The sequence below is a fragment of the Nanorana parkeri genome, unplaced genomic scaffold (assembly GCF_000935625.1).
Source record: "Nanorana parkeri isolate BGI_ZX_2015 unplaced genomic scaffold, ASM93562v1 scaffold235, whole genome shotgun sequence".
In the NCBI taxonomy this organism is placed as follows: domain Eukaryota; kingdom Metazoa; phylum Chordata; class Amphibia; order Anura; family Dicroglossidae; genus Nanorana; species Nanorana parkeri.
This window is the reverse complement of record NW_017306503.1, coordinates 1,241,868-1,253,665: the sequence shown is the minus strand read 5'-3', so window position 1 is coordinate 1,253,665 and position 11,798 is coordinate 1,241,868. Positions and strand designations below refer to the sequence as shown.

The 11,798-nt window shown below is 38.4% G+C and overlaps 1 protein-coding gene across 1 annotated transcript in view; it reads right to left on the bottom strand.

The window, feature by feature from the left end:
- The window catches only part of LOC108786943 (utrophin-like), a 583,766-nt gene that overhangs the window by 124,078 nt on the left and 447,890 nt on the right, over positions 1–11,798 (bottom strand). The window lies entirely within an intron of this gene.

Here is an 11,798-nt window from a genome sequence, read left to right as displayed (position 1 = left end):
ATGTGAAAAGTACACAGTGGTGGCTCCATAGAATCATGCAAGGGCAAGGGGCCACCCTTGTAGGAGATTTAATCAGCGTTTGAAATAGCTTAGAAAACCTTTTGACTTTATCACTTTAAATGCGTTGGGTTTTTTAAGACAAGCATTGAAAGCACCTAAATTTGACTTTGTATCAGCATCTTGCAGAAGGAAAGAGAGATCATCAGTTTGCAGATTCTCCTTCCTGTCCAATCACAGGTGGGAGTTGGGAGGAGACCTGTAAGTATTAGTGGACTGCAGAAGAAGGAAAAAATCAGGTCTCCTGCCCTATCAAACAGGGCTGTGCCATGTGGCAGGGCTGTGTAGGTCTCAGAAATGGATGGACATAAATACAAATCCTTTAAAACGTAAAACAGCTCAAGTAAATTTATTTAATTTATGTATTTAGCTCAGCAGTAAAGCCCAACTCCAGGCATTTTGTGTGATTAAATGGGTCCCCAGGCAAAGAACATAATACAAAAGCAGCTCAGGCTGCAAACTCACTGTCAATCTGAAGTTGTCACCTGTGGTACTTTTTGCCACAGGTTGCCCTCAGTCTTTTTGGCTGAATGACTCTCAGTGTACTATGAATACAGGGTGTCATGGCCCCATCCCCTACAAAGGCACTCTTTATTCAAAGTCATGCACTGACTGGTGTTGAAATCACATTATCGCCACCCTCAGCATCTCCGAGGACCTTCCACCCATGGTGGAATTCAGGAGAGAAATAAGACTCAGGGTGGCATGTCAGCAGCTAGAAAACATCTGAAAAACATATGTATATAAAAAAAAAAATAAGATAAAAACCACTGGAGGAGGGGGGAAACATGAGGGGGCCTTTGGAGAGGAGGGCAAAGAGCCCAGAGATGGGCTTTAAATCTATAGGAATCATTGCTATATTATCCACAGGCTTTATTGTTAAGGGATGTTCTAATTTTCATTCTTTATCATTTGGCAATGTAACCAGTACAGAGGAGAACATCATTATCTTAAGGACTACCTGTCCCTAGTATTTTGAATACTATAAAGTGCTGATCTGAAACACATATGCCGAGGTGGAGTTCTGACTTTAGTTTAAGTTCAGTTGCTGCATACTTGTTGCAGATCAGTGACTTAAGATATTAAATCCAGAAACTCCTAGGCAATGGCAGCCTACATATTTCTGTCTGCACACGTTTCCTTTAACAGACAATGATTTGCCTAGAAAAGGGAGTGGCTTGTAAGTTCTGGCATAATTGTTGTGTTGGGACCGTGCTGATAATTGTTCCTATGTTATGATACCATGAGAGAAAGAGAGAGGGAGGGACTCGTGGAGGTAGATTTTTACAACAGAAAGATTTTTGTCATTTTACAAGTCATAAAGGTATGCTTAACAGAAACAGTGGTAGCACTACAATATTTAAAGATTGTAATCTTCCACAATGAGGATCAGAAGCTTTAACAAAGAGCCAGTAAGCATACTGCAGAGAGCTTAAACCACACTGGTATAATCATCTCTATTCAGTCTCAGGCCGGTCTATTCAGACATGACGCCGCGACCCACTGCAGAGGGTGTCGCGACCCACTTTTGGGTCGCGACCCACAAGTTGAGAACCACTGTTCTAAAGGGTAAGAGATTTTTTTACTATCAGCCATTCAAGGTTATCGCAAAACCCCTTATAACAAAAAGCATTCTGCACAGAATTCTATCATTTTGTACTTGAGATGTAGGCAAAAACATATTACACAAAATGCATATAGTTTGTCAAATCTTTTAAGAAAAAAGGTATGCTTCACTGTGCAGAACAGAACATCTGGAAACAAGGAAAGCCAAATACCTCATTAGGAACATTGTATAAAGAATTTAGATGCAAGATCCATGACCTAAGCTTTTTTCCTCACAAGCATTGAGATCACAAGAGTGCCTTGTCTGTGTGACTGAACACCTAATGGATTATTTCAGATTCCTCACAGAGACAGTTACAGAAGTTGAGCCTTGCTGCTAGCCAGCTTTCATCAGAAAACTTTTGCAGTGATAAAAAAAAAAGAACTTTTCATTACCAACCTAGTGCTTGGCAAGCTGTTTACTATGGATGGAAAGCACAGGTTCAAATGCTCTTCCAAATTTTGTGACCTAGATAGTTACAAATATTAATGGAGAAGCCCTGGTAGGACATAGCCAGAAATTCTTAAATTAATCACAAATGTTTCTCCAATGCTGATTGTTTTACAGACACTTCAACAGCTGCTGACAAACACCATGTCAACCTAGCTTGAAAGAGCCATCTGCCTGGCCGAGAAAGAAGATAAGCAACCCCTTATCTGAAAAGCGTGAGAGCTTTAAAGAGCTAAACAACAACTCTTTCAGTTTAAAGCAGGCACATATGATGTAACATCTGATCAAATACCACATGACAGAGTCTAATCAAAATAGCATTTGCCCTCTAAAAGATTACATAGTATCTCAAAAAAAATGCTGGCATGCTGTATTATGTAAAATGTGTACTGAGGTGCCATACACAGTCCAAAAAGTTAATTGTTGGAAAATAATGTTTTCTGGTAAAATGTTACAAAATATATGACAGTGTCTCTCTCTTTCTCTATCCGCATATTTTTATGTAGAATACAAAACAAACAGAGACACAGGAATAGATCTAATAGTGTGATTTCGTTTTATTCAAGTAGTATTAAACTCTAATTTTTTAAAATAATGAATCCAATTCAAACAAATACATGGCACCTTATTTTAAAGCTAGTTATGAACCGATAAGTGCGTTTGCCATTTGCTTCACTTGTTACATCATCGTATGGCACATCACAGGAAATGAAGTATGTCTGCCATTGGGCAAGCTGACCTTTGCACTCCTATGTTGATGCATTTTTGAAAAGCGGTCTAATTAAATCTACTGAGAACTAAAAAAAAGCAGCAAGTGTCGGTAGCAATTTTTCCAGTTGACTTAGAAAATGTATAGGATGCTGTGAAACTTTACTGAAGCTGTATGTTTGTGCTTTATGAATATAGCAAGTATAGGTCATGTACTCTTTCATAGATAATAGTCCCCTGTGTCTGCCTCATGAATGGAGATTTGCAGCCTAGGGACATACAGAAAGATAATTTGTTTTTAGCTGAGAAAAATATGAAAAGGTAGCTTAAAGTCTAAAGTAAGACATTACTTCAGTTGTAGAAGCACAGCCTGGATACCATTAAATATAGCTCAGTTTCCAGATCACTGCATACTTCTATTGTTTGCAATCATTTTCTAAAGCATGATATGCAGTAAAATGAAAATCCAAACAATCTGTAGTTTGGACCATGACATGTAAAGGAGATAAAGCTACTGTTTCCTGATCATTTGAAGAACCTGAAAAAAGTTTGCTACACATCTTAGTGTCTGTATACCCAAAATCTATTTTTCAGTATGTTTGGCATTATGCCTCACTGTATACAGTAAATCTACTGCAAAGTTTTTTTACCTGGAGATCCTGCCAGCATTTTCTATGACAATGCTAAGTCAGTGCCTCTCAAATAGCAATAGCACTATCCATCAGATAGACAACCCAATAGCCAACGAAAAGAGCTTGCACCGCAGGCTGACAACTGGGCTTCTAATTGTCTATCTGCAATAGGAAGTGCTGTCACTGCTAGGATCTATAGATGAGAACTTTTACAACAGTTTCACAAAAAAGATTGCTTTAGAAAACTGTATACAGTGAAGCAGGGTGCCAAACATACAGAAAAATAAATGTTAGGTTCATGATCACTTTAAGACACATGAGCAAAATTCTTTCTGGTATCATGTTATTGTTGAGGCAAAGGAATGCATTTGTAATGTTTTCATTGCCCATTCATTGCACAAAGCAAAACAGACTGTTAATGGCCAAGCAGACAATGTGGCCACAGATCTAAATATTTGGTGGCCTAAATGTACAGCCAAAGTGTTTGGCCCTCAACATGTAAGGCCAGATCTAGCTAATAGGTGCCCATTGCAGAATATACAGGGAACTACCAAAGTGGTCATGTGAACACTGAATATTTGGGTAACCACAGCCCTCTTACCATCACATCGATAATAACCTGAGAATTTACAGTATATCTGCTCTACAAAACACATTTTCTGCAGATTCAAATCCATGTAATTTTCCATTTTCTACACCTTTATTTAGATTTACCATAAACAGGCAGATAAAATGTCCAATATTGCAAAATGTTTGTGACCACCTTGTTTTTATCATCATTGTGAGGCTATTGTTTCTCAACTCAACAATGCACAGCTACCTCCTCATGTATCACTTGCCCCTCCCTTTTAGATTGTAAGCCCTCACGGGCAGGGCCCTCCTTACCATCTTGTCTTGAATTGTACTGTCTTCCTTATATTGTAAAGCGCTGCGCAAACTGTTGGCGCTATATAAATCCAGTAAAATAATAATAACTTGTATGATTCTTCATCAACATGCAATTTTTCTTACAAAAATCTTCTAGGGTCTGTGTACAGACACTTAGTTTTTCAGCATATTTTGCTCGGAACTGAAGCATTGTTTTGCTTTATCAGTAACTGATAATTACAAACAAACCTTTGGAAAAATCTGATGAAGCACCTAGTAATACCTTCCAGGAAATTAATAATGTAGACGATGAAGTGAGTACTGATCATGACACTGAAATAATTATATTATTCGGTAATTAGTTGATCAGATTAAAAACAGACGAGCTCCGGAATAAAAAAAAAAGCACATGCATTACGTTATATGCTGCTCAGTAACTGCATAATAATTATTATATAATAAAATGAAATCTCTATTAATGTATGCCAAGTATTGAGGTGGCCCAGGCATTTATTTTAAGATTCAAGCATCACTCACGATAAGTGGGCTCTGTGGTGGCTAACTATAAATGCTGGGAAATCTCTGCAAGCTATTACCAGTTTTGAAGCAGAGTTGGGGCAAAGTCATAAGAGTAGGTAATTTGGGGAAGAATACGTTGTTTTTATACCACCTGCCATTCCCATTGACATCTACTCATTTATAAGCAACTTCAGGCATGAAATACACAACATTATAAAAAAGTGAGGAGACCGTTTGAAGCATCAACTGCAACCAATAAATCATGTCGAGCAGGGGTAGGAAAACTCTGGCCCTCTAGCTGTAGTACAATCACAAATTCTGTGATGCATTGAAAGACTCTGACAACCACAGGCATGACTTCCAGAGGCAGATGCATGAAGGGATTTGTAGTTTTATCACAGCTGGAGGGCCAGAGTTTGTCTGCCCTTAATGTAGATGTTTCCCTTTTGCAGCTAAAGGCTTCTTTTTCCATGGTCAACAAAGGCCAAAGTTTTCACTGTTCATGGGCCACATTCCAGAAGATTGCACAAGATCGCAATGCCGAGTGACATCTTACTGTGTGTAATTTTTAGGGAGACATCTGCCTTTCTATAACCACATTCAGCCACTATTGTGTACTGGATGAAATTAGAAAATTACAATAAAATTTCACAATCATATTCTATTTTTGTGTGATAACATTTTTATAATATGGTTTCCCTCCTTTAAAGTACATAGTGCACCAGAGCATTTGGAAAGGGAAAGCAAATAAATGTAAACAGCACTTCTGGGAATATTACAGTCACCTGAACTGAATTATTTTATTCCAGAACAATTATGCTTCACGTCAGGTAAAATCACTATCAAGGAAGAAAACAAACTGTGTGGTGTGTAGTCCAAATGCAATGCACTCAAGTGGCACTGTGTGAACTGACATTTAAGGCTCTGTATTTCCTCTAAAACCAATGCAGGCGTCAGTGTATTGCTTTCAAGTGATTCCAGTCTCCGGCTGAGTTTTCTGGTCAGCACAGGGGGTTCTATGTATAATAGGAAAGCTTTGTTTATATTTGGTTCACTGTACATAATTGGATTATTGAACCAATCACCATGACTAAAAATAACTAAAATATCCCCTAAGAAAACAAATGATTAATGCTTGGAACTGCTTTGTGTTTATTACTAAAGTATACCAACTCTTATAAAGGCTCTGTTGAATGTGCTCTGGGGGTGCTGTGATTTAATGACTGACAACTGAATCTTAACCCATTCCCAACCAATGACGGGATTATACCGCCACGATCAATCAGTTAATTAACGAACCGGCGACGGGATAACCTGTCATGAGGTACAATGAGCGCTGGTCCATTGAGGGACCAGTGCTCATTGAGTTACTGCTGTTGCTGGGTTCCTCTGGGGCTGGGGTAGACCCTCAACAGCAGATTAGGTGGGCATGGACCTGTGATCATAGCGATAGCTGATCGCTGTGATTACAGAGCCGGCAGCAGCTCACTGTGTTATGCACCTGCGAGCCGGCTGTGCGTTACAAGCTGATACAAAGTATCTCTGAGGAGAATACTGTATCAAAGCCCCTGTAAATAAAAAAATAACCCCTTAGTGCCCCCTAGTTTAAAAAAAAATAAAAAAGGAAGAAAGTTTAAAAAAAAAGTAAAAAAGGTTTAAAAAAAACCCCATTTAATAAAAAAAAAAAAAACAAAAACAAAATATAGTGCCGTGGAGGCTGTTTAAGATAGGAGGCAAACATACCACATTCTAAAATTGTATTTCACTCCTTGTATTTTGTGACCTGTAACTTCCAAAATAAATTGAATTGCCAGACATATGATATACCCTATAAATCAGTACAAATAAAATAATTTATTATGAATTACTTTCTGTTAGCTGCACTAATTATGTACACCTATTATTGCCAAAACTATGAAAACATTTTATTTTTGTTATTTTTTATAAAAATAAGAATTTATACATGCATATGTTACATCAACTTAAACCCCATTTTGTCCTTTTAAAAAATTATATATAATATGTGTAGGTGCAATGAATGAGGAAGATGGAAATTATGGTTAAACAAAATCATACAATTGCAAAATTGCTGTGGTCCCCAAGAACTAGAATAAAATAAGGGTCACTAAATAAGGGTTATGTTTACAAATAAGTGTTGCCATATAAAGTTTTGCTTGTGTAATATATTAATTAGATAATATAATATATATATTTGACTGCATCTATCTGCATGTTATGTGACTCTCAGTTCCTCAATTGTGTTACTGTGAATCTGTCTGCTTTAAAGTCCTAGCTATTGTTTTGTTTGCTTATCACATCTCACATGGGGGTGTAAACAGCAACCTTATTTAAATCCTCCAATCAGGTTACGCCCAATGTACATTTGGTAGGCAGTGTACAGAAAGGAGGATATATAAGGTATTGTTAGCAAGCCACGTGCTCTCTTTTACCTGGAACACAAAGGCATTCAGTATGAACAGGCGAGAAGCTTAGAGGTAAAACTCCACCACACTTGTACATTGTCTTGTAAATATTGTTTTGTGTATTATTTGTCAATATGTAACCCTACCAATAAATGTATATTGCTGATGGAACTACTTCTTTTGTCTAAGAATCCTCAGATCTAGGGGTGTTTATGTGAATATTATTGTAGTCATTGGAATATATTTACATATCCATTTCACCTGGGTAATATAGGCATATACATACATTCTAGTTACATTTAAGGAAAATAAAGAGGGAATTTGGGGAGGTAGGGATAAGAATTGGGGACTTGGGATCTCGATCATTCTGCAAGCACCGTAATTCTCACTCATTCACACATGCTAGAGCCTTTTTCTCTCTCCTTGGAACACTCGCATCAAGCTGGTCACAGCGAATCACATTCTTGCTTGCAGATTCCAAAAAGACTCGTCCAAGAGGTCCTGAAGAGTTAGGTTTATGCAGATTGCACAGGAAGAGAGTTTGGTAACATTGCCCCATGCTGCCATACTATGCAGGTGTGGGCAGTAAATACCAGCAGGTGGCCTGGACTGTTCCAGGAGAAAACAACCCTCAGGCATCCATTCATCCTTCAGCACCACTTCTCCAAGTGCTTGTTTGTTGTTTGATGAGGCTCATCTGGTTTGTTTCAAAGCCACATGTGTCCTTACAGGGGCAAGCAAACACCGTTATATCAAAGCTATATCACATATTTTATCAGCTCAAACAGGCTCCTAGATCCCCAAAAGAGTGGAGTCACCTAGTACATATTTAAAAATGAAATTACAAGATCTACCACCAGATATGTGACTGCAACAGACCAATGTAACCATCATCCAATTATTTGTTCAAATAACATAGAAATTGACTCTTTACACTTGTTACAATAAAATGAATGTTCTTATTTTTTTTAAATGCAGTATACAATCTCCTAATGAGGCTTGTATGTATGTATAGACTTAGTCTGGGATAGAGCAAGTGAAAGAATAAAATCCCTGTCAAGTTTTTATTGCTGTCTGTCTCCCCTCTAGGTGGTTTCAATGGCTTATTTGTTTGCATTTGTACCGGGCAAAGCTATGAATAACACACTTCCCATCTTCCCATTACTACAGTTACTTCTCCTTTGCATCTGCAGAGGGAGCCATCGTTGACACCCAGGCTGGATTTCAAATATGTCTGCCTTTGCTCATCTTCATTACATGGGCTAATGGAATTCAAAGCTTACAAAAAATAGAGAAGATTGTTTTTGCTTGCTGTTCAGACCACATCTAGTAACAAGGACATTGCATTTCCACAGGTATTTTATGTACTTGCTGAAAACGTTCTTTGCCTGAAAAATTTAAACACAGCCACTACATTTAAGGACTGGTAAGCTGCAAAATATAATATTTACATTCTGGAGTTAAGTTATCCTTTAATATGTATGAATAGCACAGGCCCGAAGTTAGAATCTCAGCAGATTGTGTCACAATATAATGTTCTATGATTGGCTACCAATCATACCAACCGGCATGGCAGTTACTCTGCAATAGGGTTTGGAAGTGCCTCTTGTTGGAAACTATGCATGGATTACTACCAATCCCAAACTGAAGCTTTTAAGACTATATTGGTCTATTGGTCTTTTGTAGTCATGTTGACTGGTGGCAGTTCCATTTTCAACATTAAATGAAAGTTTCTTGTATAAAACATAATGAAGCAGCAGCTTTGGTTCTTAAATTTATGCTTCTACCCTAAAGTTTCTGCAGAAAAATGACATATGCAAGAACTGGTAGCAGACTGGGTGATTGGCGATTATTACCAAATATTAAAAGACAGTTCTTTTCTCCGGTATAGTCAGCTTGCCTGTTGATAGCCACTTTGTCCTCAGTTTTACTTGGTGTTAGGATTTTTTAAAGTTAAAAGAATGTGTTTTGATAGACGTCTATGAACACAGTCGGTTGACATCTTCAAAAAATATGTAAGACCTACCAGGATCCAGGGAGTCCGGAAAAGGGGGAAGGTGGCACTAGACACTTCATTGCCTCCTCAAACCCACTAGCAAAAAAAATTGACTATAAGTCAAATAGCCCCTACATCAGGGGTGCCCATTAGGTCGATTGCAATCTACCAGTCGATCGCAAAGCAAACACTGGTAAATCGTGATTGGCTCACTGACCAGAGCTCCCTCCGACACCTCTGCCCATCTGCAGCATCGGACATATTCGGCCACACTATCACCAGTGCGGGCGGGACGCCCCTCCCAGTCTGTAAGGTCGGACACATTCGGCCACACTAGCACTGCAGGAGACAGCGCCCATGAGAGAAGAGCTGGGAAGCTGCTGCAGTACAGGGATGGAAAGACAGCCAGGAGAGAGATAGAAGAGGCAGCAGAGAGAGAGAGAGAGAGAGAGAGATAGAAACAGGGTACAAAGCAGGGAGAGAGAGCGCATAGAGAGAGAGAAGAGACAGCCAAAGGAGAGAGAGAGAGAGAGAGAGAGCAGAGAAACAGAGATAGGGGAGAGAGCGTGAGGAGAGAGAGAGGAGACAGCCAAAGGAGAGAGAGACAGAGAGAGAGTACAGGAGAGAGGGGGAGAGGGAGACAGCGAGGAGAGAGAGGGCAAGAGAGAGCGCAAGGAGAGAGAGCGAGAGAGAGGCAGTAGTCCCAGTAACAATTTTAATGTGCTTGTTTTTTGAATAAAGGTGTTTTTCGTTGGTAGATCTCATTGAGCACGTCATTTGAAAATAAAATCTCAAGACAAAAAACTGTGGGCACCCCTGCCTTACATTTCATCTGCACCGGCTTCCATCCCCTGAAATCTATTATAGTCTGGCTCTGAGGGCACTCTAATATATGGTCTCAGAATTCACCCCATGAACCAATAATCACAGAATATTTTTTTTAAATACAATATTTCATTGATAAAACCACAAAATACAAATATGCAAAGTCTGAATTTACAAGCACATGCACCTTGCACCAAAACAAAACATTTCCACATTATTAATACAAAGCAAACAGAAAGCTCTCTATGATAACTATAGGCAATTGATAAAGTAAACACGTTTAGTTATGTCTTCGCAAAGTGCATGATAAACTTCAAAGTATTTGACAAATAACAAAAAAGAGTGGGTTCTATTCTTTTTCTGCAAGGGTGGGGGAGTTAAACAGCCAATTAGTATACAACTGGTGAAGAAATTCAAGATAAGGCAATCAATGGCAATGTGTTTAGGTAAATGGTAATACAAGCTAATGAACATATGGTTCATTATTTATTCATTATAAACAAAGGTACCTGCATTTTCAAACTTTAAATCACCACTGTTTTTCTGCATCTTACACTCTGGAAAGTAATTATCAGACCCAAACTAATAACAGATTGTGGTAGCAAAAGTAACATTATCTACTCAGCGACAACTGATAACCATAATAATTAGCTTGTTTTAGCTTTGAAACAGAATGTAACAAAGTGTAATTACAAATAATGGAAGTTTTTTTTTTTTTTTTTTTAGTAAATTCAACCCCCCAAAAATACTGTATTTAAGTCAAATAACTTATAGCACTTGGTTCTTTAAAAATATCGTATTGCACAATATCTATTTAACCCCCACCCTCTTAAAGGACACATGTCATGGAAGAAACCAAAGTGTTGTCATTGCTTAACTTCTTCTGAAAAATCAAAATGTTTCTGAACAGAGGCGTAACTAGAAACCTCAGGGCCCCGGTGCAAGAAACCGTTAAGGGCCCCCCCCCAAAAAAAAAACACATGATTTTGACCTCCTTTTTTTTTTAGTTTGAAAGGGTTTTTTTTTTGTGTGTCAGAGGGGAGAGCGGGGTACAAGCAGTCACTGATAAGTGATTGCTGAGTGTAGATAATTGAGGACAGAGTATGGTTACTATATCCTCAATTATGAATGAATGGGAAGTAATCTACATCACTTACTGTTCATTCATGATTGTGGTTATAGTAATCATACTCAATGTCCTCATGTTATGAATGGACAGGAACACTCAGATGATTCCTGTTCATTGATAACAGGGGATACAGAAAAAGAGATTGACGGCTCTGTGCACCACTAATTTTTTTTAAACTTTTTTATCACTTTTTTTTTCTTTTATACATTTTTTCTTTTTTTAAATTTTACTATCTTTTACTTTTTTAATTGTCATTATTATTTTTTCCTAAATGTTTATTTGATAATTTATCAATTTTTTTTCCACTTAACTTTATTGCTATCACACAAGAGCTAACAAGCCCCATGTGTGATAGCATTTGGAGGTGACAGGTTCTCCTTATTGAATCTGTCACCCTCAATACAGGAGTTCTAGCACAGCACTGTGCTAGAACTCCTGTGACAGCTGAGAGGAAGGGCTGCGAGTGCAGCTCTCCCCTCACTGTCTACTCAACCCGGCGTGAAGGGTGGGGGGAGGGGGGCGGGACCTTTCTGAAGGGGGGCAGGAACTTACCTGCCTCTCCTCTGCTCGGAGAGGCGGCTCTGAT